A 22641-nucleotide genomic window follows, 5' to 3' on the forward strand; every position below is an offset into this window, starting at 1 on the left:
GCTTCCTTGATAAACCTGTAACAGGGCTTCCTTGATAAACCTGTAACAGGGCTTCCTTTATAAACCTGTAACAGGGCTTCCTTTATAAACCTGTAACAGGGCTTCCTTGATAAACCTGTAACAGGGCTTCCATGATAAACCTGTAACAGGGCTTCCTTGATAAACCTGTAACAGGGCTTCCTTTATAAACCTATAAGAGGGCTTCCATGATAAACCTGTAACAGGGCTTCCTTGATAAACCTGTAACAGAGCTTCCTTTATAAACCTGTAACAGGGCTTCCTTGATAAACCTGTAACAGGGCTTCCTTGATAAACCTGTAACAGGGCTTCCTTTATAAACCTGTAACAGGGCTTCCTTTATAAACCTGTAACAGGGCTTCCTTGATAAACCTGTAACAGGGCTTCCTTGATAAACCTGTAACAGGGCTTCCATGATAAACCTGTAACAGGGCTTCCTTGATAAACCTGTAACAGTGCTTCCATGATAAACCTGTAACAGGGCTTCCATGATAAACCTGTAACAGGGATTCCATTATAAACCTGTAACAGGGCTTCCTTGATAAACCTGTAACAGGGCTTCCATGATAAACCTGTAACAGGGCTTCCATGATAAACCTGTAACAGGGCTTCCTTTATAAACCTGTAACAGGGCTTCCTTTATAAACCTGTAACAGGGCTTCCTTGATAAACCTGTAACAGGGCTTCCTTGATAAACCTTTAACAGGGCTTCCATGATAAACCTGTAACAGGGCTTCCTTGATAAACCTGTAACAGTGCTTCCATGATAAACCTGTAACAGAGCTTCCATGATAAACCTGTAACAGGGCTTCCATTATAAACCTGTAACAGGGCTTCCATGATAAACCTGTAACAGGGCTTCCTTGATAAACCTGTAACAGGGCTTCCTTGATAAACCTGTAACAGGGCTTCCATTATAAACCTGTAACAGGGCTTCCATTATAAACCTGTAACAGGGCTTCCATGATAAACCTGTAACAGGGCTTCCTTGATAAACCTGTAACAGGTTTTCCTGTTCCCAAGAAAGCTAAGGTAACTGAGCTAAACGACTACCGCCCCGTAGCACTCACATCCGTCATCATGAAGTGCTTTGAGAGACTAGTCAAGGACCATATCACCTCCACCCTACCTGACACCCTAGACCCACTCCAATTTGCTTACCGCCCAAATAGGTCCACAGACGATGCAATCTCAACCACACTGCACACTGCCCTAACCCATCTGAAAAAGAGGAATACCTATGTGAGAATGCTGTTCATCGACTACAGCTCGGCATTCAACACCATAGTACCCTCCAAGCTCGTCATCAAGCTCGAGACCCTGGGTCTCGACCCCGCCCTGTGCAACTGGGTACTGGACTTCCTGACGGGCCGCCCCCAGGTGGTGAGGGTAGGCAACAACATCTCCTCCCCGCTGATCCTCAACACTGGGGCCCCACAAGGGTGCGTTCTGAGCCCTCTCCTGTACTCCCTGTTCACCCACGACTGCGTGGCCACGCACGCCTCCAACTCAATCATCAAGTTTGCGGACGACACAACAGTGGTAGGCTTGATTACCAACAACGACGAGACGGCCTACAGGGAGGAGGTGAGGGCCCTCGGAGTGTGGTGTCAGGAAAATAACCTCACACTCAACGTCAACAAAACTAAGGAGATGATTGTGGACTTCAGGAAACAGCAGAGGGAACACCCCCCTATCCACATCGATGGAACAGTAGTGGAGAGGGTAGCAAGTTTTAAGTTCCTCGGCATACACATCACAGACAAACTGAATTGGTCCACTCACACAGACAGCATCGTGAAGAAGGCGCAGCAGCGCCTCTTCAACCTCAGGAGGCTGAAGAAATTCGGCTTGTCACCAAAAGCACTCACAAACTTCTACAGATGCACAATCGAGAGCATCCTGGCGGGCTGTATCACCGCCTGGTACGGCAACTGCTCCGCCCTCAACCGTAAGGCTCTCCAGAGGGTAGTGAGGTCTGCACAACGCATCACCGGGGGCAAACTACCTGCCCTCCAGGACACCTACACCACCCGATGTTACAGGAAGGCCATAAAGATCATCAAGGACATCAACCACCCGAGCCACTGCCTGTTCACCCCGCTATCATCCAGAAGGCGAGGTCAGTACAGGTGCATCAAAGCTGGGACCGAGAGACTGAAAAACAGCTTCTATCTCAAGGCCATCAGACTGTTAAACAGCCACCACTAACATTGAGTGGCTGCTGCCAACACACTGACAATGACACTGACTCAACTCCAGCCACTTTAATAATGGGAATTGATGGGAAATTATGTAAATATATCACTAGCCACTTTAAACAATGCTACCTTATATAGTGTTACTTACCCTACATTATTCATCTCATATGCATACGTATATACTGTACTCTATATCATCGACTGCATCCTTATGTAATACATGTATCACTAGCCACTTTAACTATGCCACTTTGTTTACATACTCATCTCATATGTATATACTGTACTCGATATCATCTACTGTATCTTGCCTATGCTGCTCTGTACCATCACTCATTCATATATCCTTATGTACATATTCTTTATCCCCTTACACTGTGTATAAGACAGTAGTTTTGGAATTGTTAGTTAGATTACTTGTTGGTTATTACTGCATTGTCGGAACTAGAAGCACAAGCATTTCGCTACACTCGCATTAACATCTGCTAACCATGTGTATGTGACAGATAAAATTTGATTTGATTTGATTTGATTTAACAGGGCTTCCATGATATGTCTTCCTGTTGCAGGGCTTCCATGATAAACCTATAGAAGAGCTTCCATGATAAACCTGTAGCAGAGCATCCATGATAAACCTGTAGCAGAGCTTCCATGATAAACCTGTAGCATCCATGATAAAACTGTAGCATAGCATCCATGATAAACCTGTAGCAGAGCTTCCATGATAAACCTGTAACAGAGCATCCATGATAAACCTGTAGCAGAGCATCCATGATAAACCTGTAGGAGAGCATCCATGATAAACCTGTAGCAGAGCATCCATGATAAACCTGTAGCAGAGCATCCATGATAAACCTGTAACAGGGATTCCATTATAAACCTGTAACAGGGCTTCCATGATAAACCTGTAACAGGGCTTCCTTGATAAACCTGTAACAGGGCTTGCTTGATAAACCTGTAACAGGGCTTCCTTGATAAACATGTAACAGGGCTTCCTTGATAAACCTGTAACAGGGCTTCCATGATATGTCTTCCTGTTGCAGGGCTTCCATGATAAACCTATAGCAGAGCTTCCATGATAAACCTGTAGCAGAGCATCCATGATAAACCTGTAGCAGAGCATCCATGATAAACCTGTAGCAGAGCATCCATGATAAACCTGTAGCAGAGCATCCATGATAAACCTGTAGCAGAGCATCCATGATAAACCTGTAGCAGAGCATCCATGATAAACCTGTAGCAGAGCATCCATGATAAACCTGTAGCAGAGCATCCATGATAAACCTGTAGCAGAGCATCCATGATAAACCTGTAGCAGAGCATCCATGATAAACCTGTAGCAGAGCATCCATGATAAACCTGTAGCAGAGCATCCATGATAAACCTGTAGCAGAGCATCCATGATAAACCTGTAGCAGAGCATCCATGATAAACCTGTAGCAGAGCTTCCATGATAAACCTGTAGCAGAGCTTCCATGATAAACCTGTAACAGGGCTTCCATGATAAACCTGTAACAGGGCTTCCTTTATAAACCTATAAGAGGGCTTCCTTGATAAACCTGTAACAGGGCTTCCTTGATAAACCTGTAACAGAGCTTCCTTTATAAACCTGTAACAGGGCTTCCTTGATAAACCTGTAACAGGGCTTCCTTGATAAACCTGTAACAGGGCTTCCTTTATAAACCTGTAACAGGGCTTCCTTTATAAACCTGTAACAGGGCTTCCTTGATAAACCTGTAACAGGGCTTCCTTGATAAACCTGTAACAGGGCTTCCATGATAAACCTGTAACAGGGCTTCCTTGATAAACCTGTAACAGGGCTTCCTTTATAAACCTATAAGAGGGCTTCCATGATAAACCTGTAACAGGGCTTCCTTGATAAACCTGTAACAGAGCTTCCTTTATAAACCTGTAACAGGGCTTCCTTGATAAACCTGTAACAGGGCTTCCTTGATAAACCTGTAACAGGGCTTCCTTTATAAACCTGTAACAGGGCTTCCTTTATAAACCTGTAACAGGGCTTCCTTGATAAACCTGTAACAGGGCTTCCTTGATAAACCTGTAACAGGGCTTCCATGATAAACCTGTAACAGGGCTTCCTTGATAAACCTGTAACAGTGCTTCCATGATAAACCTGTAACAGGGCTTCCATGATAAACCTGTAACAGGGATTCCATTATAAACCTGTAACAGGGCTTCCTTGATAAACCTGTAACAGGGCTTCCATGATAAACCTGTAACAGGGCTTCCATGATAAACCTGTAACAGGGCTTCCTTTATAAACCTGTAACAGGGCTTCCTTTATAAACCTGTAACAGGGCTTCCTTGATAAACCTGTAACAGGGCTTCCTTGATAAACCTTTAACAGGGCTTCCATGATAAACCTGTAACAGGGCTTCCTTGATAAACCTGTAACAGTGCTTCCATGATAAACCTGTAACAGAGCTTCCATGATAAACCTGTAACAGGGCTTCCATTATAAACCTGTAACAGGGCTTCCATGATAAACCTGTAACAGGGCTTCCTTGATAAACCTGTAACAGGGCTTCCATTATAAACCTGTAACAGGGCTTCCATTATAAACCTGTAACAGGGCTTCCATGATAAACCTGTAACAGGGCTTCCTTGATAAACCTGTAACAGGTTTTCCTGTTCCCAAGAAAGCTAAGGTAACTGAGCTAAACGACTACCGCCCCGTAGCACTCACATCCGTCATCATGAAGTGCTTTGAGAGACTAGTCAAGGACCATATCACCTCCACCCTACCTGACACCCTAGACCCACTCCAATTTGCTTACCGCCCAAATAGGTCCACAGACGATGCAATCTCAACCACACTGCACACTGCCCTAACCCATCTGAAAAAGAGGAATACCTATGTGAGAATGCTGTTCATCGACTACAGCTCGGCATTCAACACCATAGTACCCTCCAAGCTCGTCATCAAGCTCGAGACCCTGGGTCTCGACCCCGCCCTGTGCAACTGGGTACTGGACTTCCTGACGGGCCGCCCCCAGGTGGTGAGGGTAGGCAACAACATCTCCTCCCCGCTGATCCTCAACACTGGGGCCCCACAAGGGTGCGTTCTGAGCCCTCTCCTGTACTCCCTGTTCACCCACGACTGCGTGGCCACGCACGCCTCCAACTCAATCATCAAGTTTGCGGACGACACAACAGTGGTAGGCTTGATTACCAACAACGACGAGACGGCCTACAGGAAGGAGGTGAGGGCCCTCGGAGTGTGGTGTCAGGAAAATAACCTCACACTCAACGTCAACAAAACTAAGGAGATGATTGTGGACTTCAGGAAACAGCAGAGGGAACACCCCCCTATCCACATCGATGGAACAGTAGTGGAGAGGGTAGCAAGTTTTAAGTTCCTCGGCATACACATCACAGACAAACTGAATTGGTCCACTCACACAGACAGCATCGTGAAGAAGGCGCAGCAGCGCCTCTTCAACCTCAGGAGGCTGAAGAAATTCGGCTTGTCACCAAAAGCACTCACAAACTTCTACAGATGCACAATCGAGAGCATCCTGGCGGGCTGTATCACCGCCTGGTACGGCAACTGCTCCGCCCTCAACCGTAAGGCTCTCCAGAGGGTAGTGAGGTCTGCACAACGCATCACCGGGGGCAAACTACCTGCCCTCCAGGACACCTACACCACCCGATGTTACAGGAAGGCCATAAAGATCATCAAGGACATCAACCACCCGAGCCACTGCCTGTTCACCCCGCTATCATCCAGAAGGCGAGGTCAGTACAGGTGCATCAAAGCTGGGACCGAGAGACTGAAAAACAGCTTCTATCTCAAGGCCATCAGACTGTTAAACAGCCACCACTAACATTGAGTGGCTGCTGCCAACACACTGACAATGACACTGACTCAACTCCAGCCACTTTAATAATGGGAATTGATGGGAAATTATGTAAATATATCACTAGCCACTTTAAACAATGCTACCTTATATAGTGTTACTTACCCTACATTATTCATCTCATATGCATACGTATATACTGTACTCTATATCATCGACTGCATCCTTATGTAATACATGTATCACTAGCCACTTTAACTATGCCACTTGGTTTACATACTCATCTCATATGTATATACTGTACTCGATATCATCTACTGTATCTTGCCTATGCTGCTCTGTACCATCACTCATTCATATATCCTTATGTACATATTCTTTATCCCCTTACACTGTGTATAAGACAGTAGTTTTGGAATTGTTAGTTAGATTACTTGTTGGTTATTACTGCATTGTCGGAACTAGAAGCACAAGCATTTCGCTACACTCGCATTAACATCTGCTAACCATGTGTATGTGACAGATAACATTTGATTTGATTTGATTTGATTTAACAGGGCTTCCATGATATGTCTTCCTGTTGCAGGGCTTCCATGATAAACCTATAGAAGAGCTTCCATGATAAACCTGTAGCAGAGCATCCATGATAAACCTGTAGCAGAGCTTCCATGATAAACCTGTAGCATCCATGATAAAACTGTAGCATAGCATCCATGATAAACCTGTAGCAGAGCTTCCATGATAAACCTGTAACAGAGCATCCATGATAAACCTGTAGCAGAGCATCCATGATAAACCTGTAGGAGAGCATCCATGATAAACCTGTAGCAGAGCATCCATGATAAACCTGTAGCAGAGCATCCATGATAAACCTGTAACAGGGATTCCATTATAAACCTGTAACAGGGCTTCCATGATAAACCTGTAACAGGGCTTCCTTGATAAACCTGTAACAGGGCTTCCTTGATAAACCTGTAACAGGGCTTCCTTGATAAACATGTAACAGGGCTTCCTTGATAAACCTGTAACAGGGCTTCCATGATATGTCTTCCTGTTGCAGGGCTTCCATGATAAACCTATAGCAGAGCTTCCATGATAAACCTGTAGCAGAGCATCCATGATAAACCTGTAGCAGAGCATCCATGATAAACCTGTAGCAGAGCATCCATGATAAACCTGTAGCAGAGCATCCATGATAAACCTGTAGCAGAGCATCCATGATAAACCTGTAGCAGAGCATCCATGATAAACCTGTAGCAGAGCATCCATGATAAACCTGTAGCAGAGCATCCATGATAAACCTGTAGCAGAGCATCCATGATAAACCTGTAGCAGAGCATCCATGATAAACCTGTAGCAGAGCATCCATGATAAACCTGTAGCAGAGCATCCATGATAAACCTGTAGCAGAGCATCCATGATAAACCTGTAGCAGAGCATCCATGATAAACCTGTAGCAGAGCTTCCATGATAAACCTGTAGCAGAGCTTCCATGATAAACCTGTAGCAGAGCATCCATGATAAACCTGTAGCAGAGCATCCATGATAAACCTGTAGCAGAGCTTCCATGATAAACCTGTAGCAGAGCATCCATGATAAACCTGTAGCAGAGCATCCATGATAAACCTGTAGCAGAGCATCCATGATAAACCTGTAGCAGAGCATCCATGATAAACCTGTAGCAGAGCATCCATGATAAACCTGTAGCAGAGCATCCATGATAAACCTGTAGCAGAGCATCCATGATAAACCTGTAGCAGAGCTTCCATGATAAACCTGTAGCATAGCTTCCATGATAAACCTGTAGCAGAGCATCCATGATAAACCTGTAGCAGAGCATCCATGATAAACCTGTAGCAGAGCTTCCATGATAAACCTGTAGCAGAGCATCCATGATAAACCTGTAGCAGAGCATCCATGATAAACCTGTAGCAGAGCTTCCATGATAAACCTGTAGCAGAGCATCCATGATAAACCTGTAGCAGAGCTTCCATGATAAACCTGTAGCAGAGCATCCATGATAAACCTGTAGCAGAGCTTCCATGATAAACCTGTAGCAGAGCTTCCATGAGATTCCAAACCTTTATCAAGATTCAAGTTTTATTAGTCATGTGTACAGGATACACATGGTATACACAGTCCAATGAAATGCGTACTTGCAGGTTCCTTCTCGACAAGCAACAATAAGAAATGATCAAATATAAGAATATGAACATAAAGTAAATGACTCAGTGGAATATAATAAACATTTTAGCATCAGCATAATACATGAAGGCACAATTCATAGTCCGAAATGTACACTTGTTTTGGGGAAGGGGGAGTTGCTAGGCAAATGTTTAAATAGTGAAGTATTTAGCATAATATTAAGTCTGGTAAGTGGTGTCTGTCTGTCTGTCTGTCTGTCTGTCTGTCTGTCTGTCTGTCTGTCTGTCTGTCTGTCTGTCTGTCTGTCTGTCTGTCTGTCTGTCTGTCTGTCTGTCTGTCTGTCTGTCTGTCTGTCTGTCTGTCTGTCTGTCTGTCTGTCTGTCTGTCTGTCTGTGTGTGTGTGTGTGTGTGGGTGTGTGTGCGTGCGTGCGTGGGGACATGGGGACAAAGATCGTACTTTTTGGAGAAATGTTCTCTGATCTGATGAAACAAAAATATAACTATTTGGCTATAATGACCATCGTTATGTTTGGAGGAAAAAGGGGGAGGGTTTCAAGCCGAAGAACACCATCCCAACCGTGAAGCACAGGGTGGCCGCATCATGTTGTGGGGGTGTTTGCTGCAGGAGGGACGGGTGCACTTCACAAAATAGATGGCATCATGAGGGAGGAAAATTATGTGGATATATTGAAGCAACATCTCAAGACAACAGTCAGGAAGTTTGGTTGCAAATGGGTCTTCCAAATGGACAATGACCCCAAGCATACTTCCAAATTCAAGGTATTGGAGTTGCCATCACAAAGTCCTGACCTCAATCCCATAGAAAATGTGTGGGCAGAACTGAAAAAGAGTGTGCGAGTAAGGAGGCCTACAAACCTGACTCAGTTACACCAGCTCTGTCAGTAGGAATGGGCCAAAATTCACCCAACTTATTGTGTGGAAGGCTACCCGAAACATTTGACCCAAGTTAAATAATTTAAAGGCAATGCTACCAAATACTAATTGAGTGTATGTAAACTTCTGACCCACTGGGAATGTGATAAAATAAATAAAAGTTGAAATAAATCATTCTCTGTAATATTATTCTGAAATTTCACATTCTTAAAATGAAGTGGTGATACCTGACCTATGACAGAGAATTCTTACTAGGATTAAATGTCAGGAATTGTGAAAAACGAAGGTGTATGTAAACTTCCAACTTCAACTGTAACAATTCATAACAATAAACACAAGTCTAAAAGTAAAATCATGGAATGAATAAATACTAAATATTAGAATGGGCAACGTCGGAGTGAGATAAACTAGAATACAGTAGAGTACAGCATATACATATGAAATGTGTAAAACAGTATGTAAACATGATTAAAGTGACCAGTGATTCCATATCTATGTACATAGGGCAGCACCCTCTAAATTACCTTGTTGAGTAACCGGCTGGCAGCCAGCTAGTGACAATGACTAAATTCAGGGCAGGGTACTGGGTGGAGGCTGGCTAGTGATGGCTATTTAACAGTCTGATTGCCTTAAGATATAATTTTCAGTCTTTCGGTCCCAGCTTTGATGCACCTGTACTGACGTAAACATCTGGATTATAGCTGGGTGAACAGGCCGTGGCTCGGGTGGTTGATGTCCTTGATGATCTTTTTGGCCTTCCTGTGGCATCAAGTGTGTCCTGGAGGGCAGGCAGTGTATCCCAGGTGATGCATTAGGCAGACTGCACCACCATCTGGAGAGCTCTGCGGTTGTGGTGGTGCAGTTGCCGTACCAGACTGTGATACAGACCGACAGGATGCTTTCAATGGTGTATCTGTAAAGGTTTGTGAGGGTCCCCCTTCACCACACTGTCTGTGTGGGTGGACCATTTCAGATTATCAGTGATATGTCTCGTCATTGTTGGTAATCAGGCCTACTACTGTTGTGACATCTAGAAAATTCATGATTGATTTGGAGGCATGCGTGGCCATGTGGAGTTGTAGAAAATGAACAGCATTCTTACATAGGTATTGTCCAGATGGGATAAGGCAGTGTGATGTCAATTGCATCGTCTGTGGATCTATTGGGATGGTATGAAAATTTAAGTGGGTCTAGGGTGTCAGGTAACGTGGAAGTGACATAATCCTTAACAAGTCTATGAAAGCACTTCATGATGACAGAAGTGAGTGCTATGGTGTCGATAGTTATTTAGTTCAGTTACCTTTGCTTTCTTGGGTATAGGAACAATGGTGGACATCTTGAAGCATGTGGGGACAGCAGACTGAAATAGGGAGAGATTGAATATGTCCATAAACACTCCAGCCAGCTGGACTGCGCATGGTCTGAAAATGCGGCAAGGGATGCCATCTGGGCAGGCAGCCTTGTGAGGGTTAACACACTTAAATGTCTTAGTCAAATCGGCCATGAAGAACGAGAGCCCACAGTCTTTGGGAGCGGGCCACATCAGTGGCGCTATGTTATCCTCAAAGCGGGCGAAGAAGGTGTTTAGCTTGTTCGGGAGCAAGACATGGCTGGTTTTCCTTTGTAATACGTGATTGTCTGGAGTCCCTGCCACATATGTCACATGTCTGAGCCATTGAATTGCGACTCCACTATGTCTTTCTACTGACGTTTGGCCTTTTTGATTGTTTTACGGAGGGCAGAACTGCACTGTTTGCCACATATCAACGGTTTTTGGTTAGGTTTTAATAGTCACAGTGGGAACAACATCCACTATACAATTCCTGATGAACGCAGTCACTGTGTCAGTGTATACGTCAATGTTATTCTCAAAGGCAACCCAGAATATATCCCAGTCCACATGATCAAAACAGTCTTGAAGCATGGGATTCCAATGCGTCAGAACAGAGTTGAATAGACCTTAGCACGGGTATTTCCTGCTTGGAGCAAAATGGAGTTGTGATCTGATTTGCCGAAAGGAGGGTGAGGGAGGGCCTTGTAACCATCCCAGAAGGGAGAGTAACAATGGTTGAGAGTTTTTGAAGCGCGAGTACTACAGGCAATGTGTTGATGGAACTTCGGTAGTGTTTTCCTCAAATTTGGTTTGTTAAAGTTCCCGGCTACAATAAATGCATCCTCGGGATATGTGGTTACCAGTTTTCACAAAGTCCAGTGTAGTTCCTTGAGGGCTGTCGTGGTATCGGCTTGAGGGGGAATATATAAGGCTGTGACTCTAACCAAAGAGAATTCTCTTGGGACATAATACGATTGGCATTTGATTGTGAGGTATTCTAGGTCGGTGGAACAAAAGGACTTGAGTTCCTGTAAGTTATCCCAATGTAATAACGGAGCTGTGAGTCGGGAAGCAGGTGCAGGTGAAATATTTAATAAAACAACAAAACCAGTAACAAGTCAATACCATAAGGCTACACGCCGGAATACAAGAACAATACCAACTGGTGAGAAGACATAAGTTAGTGGTATATAAAGGGGAGGCAATATTGAAGGGAATGAAGTCCAGGTGTGAATCATATTGATTAACAGGTGAGTGTAATGATGAGTGCCAGGTGTGCGTAATGATGAATCCCAGGACCGGTAGTTAGTATTTTGGCAACGGCTCCAGCCACAGGACGACGCCAACCAGAGGGACGACCCCGAGAGCGAGGAGCAGGTCGGTCCGGGCTGCGAAGGTGAACATCACGGATGATGTTGGGGTCCAGAATGTCCTCCACCAGAACCCAACACTGCTCCTCTGGGCCATACCACTCCCAGTCCACCAGATACTGGAGCAGACCCCCACGATGTCGGGAGTCCAGTAGAGATCTGACAGCCTACGCCGGACCCTCCTCAATGTCCAGGGTCGGTGGGAGTGTGTCATGGGGGACAGACTCAGCAAGGGGACCAGGAACCACCGGCATGAGAAGGGAAACATGAAAAGCGAGTGAGATGCAATAGTGACTGCGTAGTTGTAACCTGTATGTCACCTCATTAAGCCAGACACGGTCCCCAGGATGGAACACAGGGGTCTCACTGCAATGGCGGTCTGCCTGTTCCTTCTGATGATGGACGGCGCGCTGGAGTCTCACGTGTGCGTCGCTCCACACGTATTCCTCTCTCCGGCACTCTAGGTTGCCATGCTCTCGCACCTGAGCCGGATCGACAGGTTCCCGTGGCTCAGCAGAGGTGACTGGTCCGCTCCCCGGGACCATCATTTTGGTCGGAGTCCTGTGGCAGAAGCCGCACTTCGGGGAGGGGATACTGTCACGTGTGCTCCCTCTCCGGCCTCTAGGTCACCAAGCTGCTGTTTATTGTGTGCACCTGTCACGAGCATCAGCGCCTAATGACACTCACCTGAAGTCCTGAAGTTTCTGTTTCATGTCTGTGCATTGTTTGTGTTTCTTGTTTTGTATTATGTTTCGTTTATTGATTAAATGATTCACTTCCTGAACTTGCTTCCCGACTCCCAGCGCACACGTTACAGAATAAGACGCTCACCTCCCTTTCTGCCCTCCGTAGGATGATCAAAAATGTATTTAAAAAGAGCCATGAGCCCCTCATAAGAATCTAGCTTCTCCTCTCCTCTCTCCCAGAAGGCTGTAGCCCATTCCAATGCCCACCCGGTCATTAGAGAAATAACCCTGGCAACCTTAGACCTCTTGGTGGTGGGGGCTCACAACTGGTGTGAAAAATAGAGGGAGCACTGAAGGAGGAAGGCACGGCATTTGAATGGTGTACCATCGTATTTATCCGGGTGGGATAGTCGGGCATCGCTGACCTGAGCGATTTGCTGAATGGGCCGTTGCACTGGCTCGTTGGATAGACTCCGATTCGTTGGGTAGACTCTAGAGTATCCTCCGATTCTGGACTGCAACGTTTCTCAGGGGTGTTCGAGATGCTGCAGACTATGGAGAACCTCTTCCATGGACGTCGCCAGTTGAGCCAGCTGATCATGGTTTTGACTTCGAAGGTACCTTTGTTCGTCGACCGTCTGAGAGATTTCCGACTTTCCTATTGCTTCCATAGTTTGAGTTGTTATTCTGCAATAACGGAGCTGTGAGTCGGGAAGCAGGTGCAGGTGAAACATTTAATAAAACAACAAAACCAGTAACAAGTCAATACCATAAGGCTAGGCGCCGGTACACAAGAACAATACCAACTTGTGAAAAAACATAAGTGAGTGACATATGAAGGGGAGGAAATAATGAAGGGAATGAAGTCCAGGTGTGTGTAATGATGAATCCCAGGACCTGTGTTTAGTATTCTGGCAACATCGTACACCGGAAGGGAGGAGCAGGAGAAGATGTGATAAACAATCACAAAATGAAAAGTTCATCATGAAACATACCTTTCTTCATCCACCTTTCTTCTTCCGGGAGTTCTTTATTCCTGTCTTTACTGAGAACCCATCTGGCTGTATGGACGGGGACAGTATATCCAGAGAGAACCATGATTCCGTGAAACAGAGTATGTTACAGTCCCTGATGTCTTTCTGGAAGGAGATCCTCGCCCTGAGCTTGTCTACTTTATTGTCCAGGGACAGAACATTTGAGAGTAATATACTCGGAAGCGGTGGATGGTGTGCAAGCCTCTTGACTCGGACTAGAAGTCCACTCCGAATACCTGTATATAATAAAATAAAACAAATTTTGGGCTAATAATGTAAGAAATAACACAAAAAACATATACACTGCAAAGTATCTTAGGAGCTAGAACCAGAAATGTGAAATTAGAGTATTCGCCTATTTCAGCCACTCCTGTTGCTGACAGGTATATAAAATTGTGCACACAGCCATCTCAATAAACAAACATTGTAAGCAGAATGAGCTCAGTTACTTTTAGCGTGGCACCATCATAGGATGCCACCTTTCCAACAAGTCACTTCCTCAATTTTCTGCCCTGCTAGAGCTGCCCTGGTAAACTGTAAGTCATGTTATTGTGAAGTGGAAACATCTAGGAGCAATACCAGCTCAGCTGCGATATAGTAGGCCACACAAGATCACAGAACGGGACCGCAGAGTGCTGAAGTGCGTAACACGTAAAAAGAGGTCTTACGGACCAAGCCAAATTGGAAGCTTCATGAAATGGGTTTCCATCGTCGAGCAGCTGCACACAAGCCTAAGATCTTCATGCAGAAAGAAAAGCATCAGCTGGAGTGGTGTAAAGATTGCCGCCTTTGGACTCTGGAGCATGAAAACGCGTTCTCTGGAGTGATGAGTCACTCTTCACCATCTGGCAGTCCGACGGACAAATCTGGTTTTGGCAGATGCCAGGAGAACGCTACCTGCCCGAATGTATAGTGCCAACTGTAAAGTTTGGTGGAGGAAGGGTAATGGTCTGGGGTTGTTTTCATGGTTTGGGCTAGGCCCCGTTAGTTTCAGTGAAGAGAAATCTTAACGCTACAGCATACAATACTATCTAGACGATTCTGTGCTTCCAACTTTGTGGCAACAGTTTGGTGAAGACCATACAGAAATTATTTGTTGAGATCAGTGTGGAATAACTTGACTGGCCTGCACAGAGCCCTGACCTCAACGCCATCAAACACCTTTGGGCTGAATTGGAATGCCGACTGTGAGCCAGGCCTAATCATCCAACATCAGTGCCAAACCGCTCTAATGCTCTTGTGGCTGAATGGAAGCAAGTCCCCGCAGTAATGTTCCAACATCTAGTGGAAAGCCTTCCCAGAAGAGTGGACATGTAGTGTACAATAGTCTAAAACAGTTCATTTGTTGAAAACAGACTCATTTAACCATGTAGTTAACAAGCATTTCATGTTATTTTAAGTGCATGCTGCTGCAGGCTGGCTGCAACCTGATCTCATAGCATTTCGTATTATTCTGAACGTAAATCTGTAACACTCCATTTAGTGTGATATGTTAAGTTTCGTATGGTATGTCTTACTTTGTGGATTACCGTGATCCATTTCGCAAGATATGTTATGAATTTGTTTGATATGTTACGAATTTTCTATTTGTACAATACGTTATGAATTTGCAAATCGTATGATATGTTACGAATTCAGATTTGTTGTGGCTAACGTTAGCTAGGTGTCTAACGCTAACGTGGCTAAACTTAGCTAGGCTAGGGGTTAGGGTTACGGTTAGGAGTGAGGTTTAAGGGTTAACGTTAGGGTTAAGGGAAGGGATAGCTAACATGCTAAGTAGGTGCAAAGTAGCAAAAAAGTAGTAAGTAGTTGCAAAGTTGGTAATTAGCTAAAACTTTTGGGTTGCTAGATATTCGTGTTATATGTCCATTTTTCCACCCTGACTAACCAGCCTCGTTTTTGCCTTAGAGGAGAAGTTTCCTATTTCTGAAGAAAATTACGCTTTGTTTGTGATTTGGCTTGTCTTTGAGAAACTTATCGCGATACACCTACTCATTGCTCAATGCGCAGTGTCAAGGCAAGCAAAAGACAGGAACGAGCTCCAAAAACACCCAAATAGGTCCTTTTTCAGTATAGTGATGTAGGTCTTTAGATGTTGTACACATGAAATTGTGGTGTTGCTGACTATATCCGCAATGTTATAATCCAGTTGCACAGCTCCGTGGGGGAAACAACATGACTCCACCGAAATGGATTTTAAAGTTGCAGATACATTTCGGAATTTCATGTGTAAAACATCTAAAGTCATACCTCACTATACTGAGAGCGTGTTTTTGGAGCTCGTTCATGTCTTTTTGTTCATGTCAGGATTTACATTTACTATGTTACGTCTAGTCTATGAGACCATCTGGCACACAGCAAGTCGCGTAAGTAAGTAATAACTCTGATGTTGTCGTTTTAACCTGGTTCAGTATGTGGAGCGCCCTGACTACATTTTACATGTGGATGGAGATTTCAGATTTTCTGTGAACTCACTGAAAAGTAAAGTGACACCGTGTTAATCAGTCAGAACACATTTGGATTATAAATGTCAAGACGACAGAAGATGGAGTTTATGCCGGAGCTGGAATTTATTCGACAGGGGTTTTAAACAGCAATGCTGTCAGTATGGTAGGCATGCACAATGGAGGTTCTGATTACATGTGCGTTTCTGGATGAACCATTTACTATATGTGGTTCAACATCAGTGGAGGCTCCTCAGAGGAGGAAGGGTAGGGCCATCCACCTCAGTGAATTTCATAAAATAAAAATTGTGAAACGTAAAAAAAGTTATAATTTTTTAGATAAAATTATACTAAATATATATTCACATGTCCCTAAATAATTGATTAAAACACACTGTTTTGCAATGAAGGTCTACATTTGCCTCAGCAGCACTCTGTAGGTTAGCACCATGGTGTAGCAGGAGGACAGCCAGCTTCTGTCCTCCTGTGCACATTGACTTCAATACAAAAGCTTGGAGGCTAATGATTCTCACCCCCTTCTATAGACTTACACAGTAATTATGACAACTTACGGAGGAACATATCAGAGCTCTTGCAGCATGAACTGACATGTTGTCCACACAATCAAAGGATCAGAGAATGAAGCTAGTGCTAAAAGCATAAGTTACAGCTAGCTAGCACTATGTGGTGAGTAGTTTGTATTTGTATTTATTAAGGATCCCCATTAGTTGCTGCCAAGGCAGGGTTCCAAACACACTTAGGCACTTAAATCACACATAAAGCAAAAGAACAGTAAATCATATAACATTATTACACCACTACAAATCTACAATACAAAATGTATAATACTGCAATACAACAATATTACAATGATCAGTACATGTGTGTAGAGTGTGTGTCTGTTCCTGTGTGTTCCTGTGTGTGTATCTCTTCACAGTCCCCGCTGTTCCATAAGGTGTATGTTTTTCTGTTTTTTAAATCTGATGCTACTGCTTGCATCAGTTACCTGAAGTGGAATAGAGTTCCATGTAGTCATGGCTATATGTAGTACTTTGTGCCTCCTATAGTCTGTTCTTGACTTGGGGATTAAGAGACCTCTGGTGACATGTCTTGTAGAGTATGCATGGGTGACTGAGCTGTGTGCTAGTAGTTTAAACAGACACCTTGGTGCATTCAGCAGTCGACTCAAAGAAAAAGACAATAGTTGAACAGTTAATTAATTAATTCCAAAATTAATGAGAAGCAAGAGAGAGAGACCATGCTAGCTATATTTCATGGGTATATATCATTTTTTTTTCACTTTCACTTAGTTAGCATATGCAGCTAGCAAGTTTAGCTTACTGAAACACCCAGTTCAAACAGAGAGGGATGCTATGTTAGCTAGCTGACTATGGCTATCCAACACTGGAACTCTTCCAAGTCAAGGAAAGATTTTATTAATGTATTGCCACCAGGGCCTGCCAGTGTAACTGCTAAACTGCTTGCTGTACACTGTACTGCGTGATTGTAGCGGGTTTACTAACGTGTTAGTTGTAGTAGCTATGTTGACTATGACATTAATAAAGTGACAGGCCACATGTTGTATTGTGCACTGAAGTCCACAATCGAAGGAAAAAGGTGAGATAATTTTTTAAATTTCACCTTTATTTAACCAGGTAGGTGTTACGGTTTTCTTGTGGTGAAGGAGAGTCGGACCAAAATGCAGCGTGGTATTCTTGATACATGTTTAATGATGATGAAAAAACGAACAATACAAAAACAACAAACGTAACGTGAAAACCTATACAGCCTATCTGGTGCAAACAAACACAGAGACAGGAACAATAACCCACGAAACACTCAAAGAATATGGCTGCCTAAATATGGTTCCCAATCAGAGACAACGATAATCACCTGCCTCTGATTGAAAACCACTTCAGGCAACCATAGACTTTACTAGATAACCCTACTAAGCCACAATCCCAATACCTACTAAAACCCCAAGACAAAACACACCACATAATAAACCCATGTCACTCCCTGGCCTGACCAAAATAATAAAGAAAACACCAAATACTAAGACCAGGGCGTGACAGAACCCCCCCAGGTGCGGACTCCCGGCTGCACACCTAAACCCATAGGGGAGGGTCCGGGTGGGCGTCTGTCCACGGTGGCGGCTCCGGCGCGGGACGTGGACCCCACTCCAACAAAGTCTTAGTCCCCTTGCATCGCGTCCTTAGATTGGCAACCCTCGCCGCCGACCTTGGCCTAATAACCCTCACCAAGGACCCCACTGGACTGAGGGGCAGCTCGGGACTGAGGGGAAGCTCGGGACTGTGGGGTAGCTCGGGACTGTGGGGTAGCTCGGTACTGAGAGGAAGCTCAGGCAGGTAGTTGGATCTGGCAGATCCTGGCTGGCTGGTGGTTCTGGCAGATCCTGGCTGACTGGCGGTTCCAGCAGATCCTGGCTGACTGGCGGTTCCAGCAGATCCTGGCTGACTGGCGGATCCGGGCTGACTGGCGGATCCTGGCTGAATGGCGGATCTGGGAGATTCTGGCTGACTGGCAGATCCTGGCTGAATGGCGGATCTGGAAGATTCTGGCTGACTGGCAGCTCTGGCTGCTCCATGCAGACTGGCAGCTCTGGCTGCTCCATGCAGACTGGCAGCTCTGGCTGCTCCATGCAGACTGGCAGCTCTGAACAGGCAGGAGACTCCAGCAGCGCTGTAGAGGAGAAAAGCTCTGGCAGCGCTAGACAGGCGGGAGACTCCGGCAGCGCTGGAGAGGAGGAAGGCTCTGGCAGCGCTGGACAGGCGAAGCACACTGAAGGCCTGGTGCGTGGTGCTGGCACTGGTGGTACTGGGCAGAGGACACGCACAGGAAGCCTGGTGCGGGGAGCTGCTACCGGAGGGCTGGTGTGTGAAGGTGGTACTGGATAGACCGGACCGTGCAGGCGCACTGGAGCTCTTGAGCACCGAGCCTAGCCAACCTTACCTGGCTCGATGCCCACTCTAGCCCGGCCGATACGAGGAGCTGGTACGTACCGCACCAGGCTATGCACCCGCACTGGAGACACCGTGCACACCACAGCTTAACACGGTGCCTGCCCGGTCTCTCTAGCCCCCCGGTAAGCACAGGAAGTTGGCGTACGTCTCCTACCTGGCGTCGCCATACTCCCTGTGAGCCACCCCCCCCAAGACATTTTTAGGGCTGACTCCCGGGCTTCCTTGCCAACCGCGTTCCCTCGTATCGCCGGCTCCTCTCTCCGGCTGCCTCTGCTCTCCTAAGTGCCTCCACCTGTTCCCATAAGAGACGATCTCTTCCAGCCAGTATCTCCTCCCAAGTGTAACAACCCTTGCCATCCAAAATGTCTTCCCATGCCCATTCCTCCTTTCGCTGCTCCTGCTGTCGCTGCCTGTCACAACGCTGCTTGGTCCTGTTGTGGTGGGTGATTCTGTTACGGTTTTCTTGTGGTGAAGGAGAGTCGGACCAAAATGCAGCGTGGTATTCTTGATACATGTTTAATGACGATGAAAAAACTAACAATACAAAAACAACAAATGTAACGTGAAAACCTATACAGCCTATCTGGTGCAAACAAACACAGAGACAGGAACAATCACCCATGAAACACTCAAAGAATATGGCTGCCTAAATATGGTTCCCAATCAGAGACAACGATAATCACCTCTGATTGAGAACCACTTCAGGCAACCATAGACTTTACTAGATAACCCTACTAAGCCACAATCCCAATTCCTACTAAAACCCCAAGACAAAACACACCACATAATAAACCCATGTCACACCCTGGCCTGACCAAAATAATAAAGAAAACACAAAATACTAAGACCAAGGCGTGACAGTAGGCCAGTTGAGAACAAGTTCCCATTTACAACTGCGACCTGGCCAAGATTTGTTTATATTTTATTTCACCTTTATTTAACCAGGTAGGCCAGCTGAGAACATGTTCTCATTTACAACTGCGACCTGGTCAAAATAAAGCAAAGCAGTGCGACACAAACAACACAGAGTTATACATAGACAAACATACAGTCAATAACACCATAGAAAGGTCTATATACAGTGTGTGCAAATGTAGTAAGATTAAGGAGGTAAGGCAATAAATAGGCCATAGGGGCGAAATAATGACAATTTAATTAAACACTGGAGTGATAGATGTGCAGAAGGTGAATGTGCAAGTAGAGATACTGGGGTGCAAAGGAGCAAAAAATAAATAACAATATGGGAATGAGGTAGTTGGGTGGGCTATTTACAGATGGACTATGTACAGGTGCTATGATCGGTAAGCTGCTCTGACAGCTGATGCTTAAAGTTAGTGAGGGAGATATAAGACTCCAGCTTCTGTGATTTTTGCAATTCGTTCCAGTCATTGGCAGTAGCGAACTGGAAGGAAAGGCAGCCAAAGGAGGAGTTGGTTTTGGGGATGACCAGTGAAATATACTGCTGGAGAGCATGCTATGGGTGGGTGCTGCTATGGTGACCAGTGAGCTGAGATAAGGCAGGGCTTTACCTAGCAAAGACTTATAGATGACCTGGAGCCAGTGGATTTGTCGACGAATATGAAGGGAGGGCCAGCCAACGAGAGCATACAGGTCGCAGTGGTGGGTAGTATATGTGGCTTTGGTGACAAAACGGATGGCACTGTGACATCCAATTTGCTGAGTAGGGTGTTGGAGGCTATTTTGTAAATGACCTCAGCGAAGTCAAGGATTGGTAGGATAGTCAGTTTTACGAGGGTATGTTTGGCAGCATGAGCGAAGGATGCTTTGTTGCGAATAGGAAGCCGATTCAATATTTAATTTTGTATTGGAGATTCTTAATGTGAGTCTGGAAGGAGAGTTTACAGTCTAACCAGACACCTAGGTATTTGTAGTTGTCCACATATTCTAAGTCAGAACCGTACAGAGTCGTGATGCTAGTCGGGCAGGAAGGTGTTGGTGAACCAGGCGAGGCAGAATGCGGTTATTGACAGAGTCGAAAGCCAGGTCGATGAAGACGGCTATACAGTACTGTATTTTATCTATGGCGGTTATGATATTGTTTAGGACATTGAGCGTGGCTGAGGTGCACCCATGACCAGCTTGGAAACCAGATTGCATAGTGGAGAAGGTACGGTGGGATCCGAAATGGTCGGTGATCTGTTTGTTAACTTGGCTGTCAAAGATTTTATAAAGGCAGGGCAGGATGGACATAGGTCTGTAACAGTTTGGGTCTAGAGTGTCCCCCCCTTTGGGGATCTCAGACGATACGAAAGAGAGGTTGAATAAGCTAGTAATAGGGATGACAAAAATTTCTGCGGATCATTTTAGAAAGAGAGGGTCCAGATTGTCTAGCCAGCTGATTTGTAGGGATCCAGATCTTGCAGCTCTTTCAGAACATCAGCTGTCTGGATTTGGGTGAAGGAGAAGCGGGGGTGGGGGTAGGGGGGCTTGGGCAAGGTGCTGCAGGGGGTTCTGAGATTTTGGCCGGGGTAGGGGTAGCCAGGTAGAAAGCATGGCCAGCTGTAGAAAAATGCTTTTTGAAATGATTGATTTTCGTAGATTTATCGGTGGTGACAATGTTTCCTATCCTCAGTACAGTGGCAAAATTTTGGCCGTGTTTGCGTGTGATCAGGGGTCTATTCATTCCACCAATTCTGTTGAAAAATTCTTAAACGGAAGCAAACAGAACGAAATGAAGTTAAACATACCTGAATTTGTCCAATAGAAATTCTCATTTGCAACTGTTGGACTAATGATTACAACCTAGATCAGCTAGATGCAGGCAAGAGTGTGCAAGGCAGTATTGAATGTGTCACTGTCAGTCACCTTGATTACTCTAATTTCTCTCGATGTTGTAAACTTTCATTCATATGCAAGGTTGTAGCAAACTCATGATGGGTATAGGGAAATTCTAGTTTCATGTAGCAGTGTAAACCAATCAATGTTACATTGAAAGTCATCCAATATGTTGTAATAGAAATAAGGCCTTGCTCATAAAAAGTACAAATAAAATGTCCCGCCTCATCTTTAACAGTACTGACCACAACTGTCCACTGTAGCTAACTTACTGTTTCTTAACAAAACATTTTTTTTTCGTGGCTGTGGTTTATGCTGGGGTTTTGGTTGTTCTTAAGAAATGTAGCGTAGCTAACTGCAGTGTTTGTCCAGTCTGAAATATGGCTAGTCGGGCAGGAAGGTGAGGGCAGCTATCGGTTGAAGAGCATGCACTTAGTTTCACTAGCATTTAAAAGCGGTTGGAAGGAGTGTTGTATGGCATTGAAGCTCGTTTGGAGGTTTGTTAGCACAGTGTCCAAAGAAGAGCCAGATGTTTACAGAATGGCGTCGTCTGCATAGAGGTGGATCAGAGAATCACCAACAGCAAGAGCGACATCATTGATAGAAACAGAGAAAAGAGTCGGCCTGTAGCTTAGTCTGTGCAATGCAAATGAAAGTGATTAGTATGGCAGTTTCCCAAAATGTGGTGGTTTTAAACTTAATGTGACTAACATTAACTAACTAGTTATGTTTTGTGTAAGAATGTATGACATATTGTGCTGCATGAACTGGCCATACACGTTAGCTAACGTTACCGTCTTACGTTGACTAGGGTTACTTAGCTAGCTAAAGTTAATTGGCTATCATAGCAACCAAGGACGTTCGCTACTGTCAGGATGGCGGTGTTGCCATCAGACGGGGGAAGACCCGTAATGA

At 45.0% G+C, this 22641-nt stretch overlaps 1 protein-coding gene across 1 annotated transcript in view; it reads right to left on the reverse strand.

Moving 5' to 3' along the window:
- Positions 1-22641, reverse strand: part of adcy1a (adenylate cyclase 1a) — a 306215-nt gene that overhangs the window by 35429 nt on the left and 248145 nt on the right. The gene's annotated exons all lie outside the window — the stretch shown is intronic.

Source organism: Oncorhynchus kisutch, linkage group LG13 (assembly GCF_002021735.2).
Source record: "Oncorhynchus kisutch isolate 150728-3 linkage group LG13, Okis_V2, whole genome shotgun sequence".
In the NCBI taxonomy this organism is placed as follows: Eukaryota; Metazoa; Chordata; class Actinopteri; order Salmoniformes; family Salmonidae; genus Oncorhynchus; species Oncorhynchus kisutch.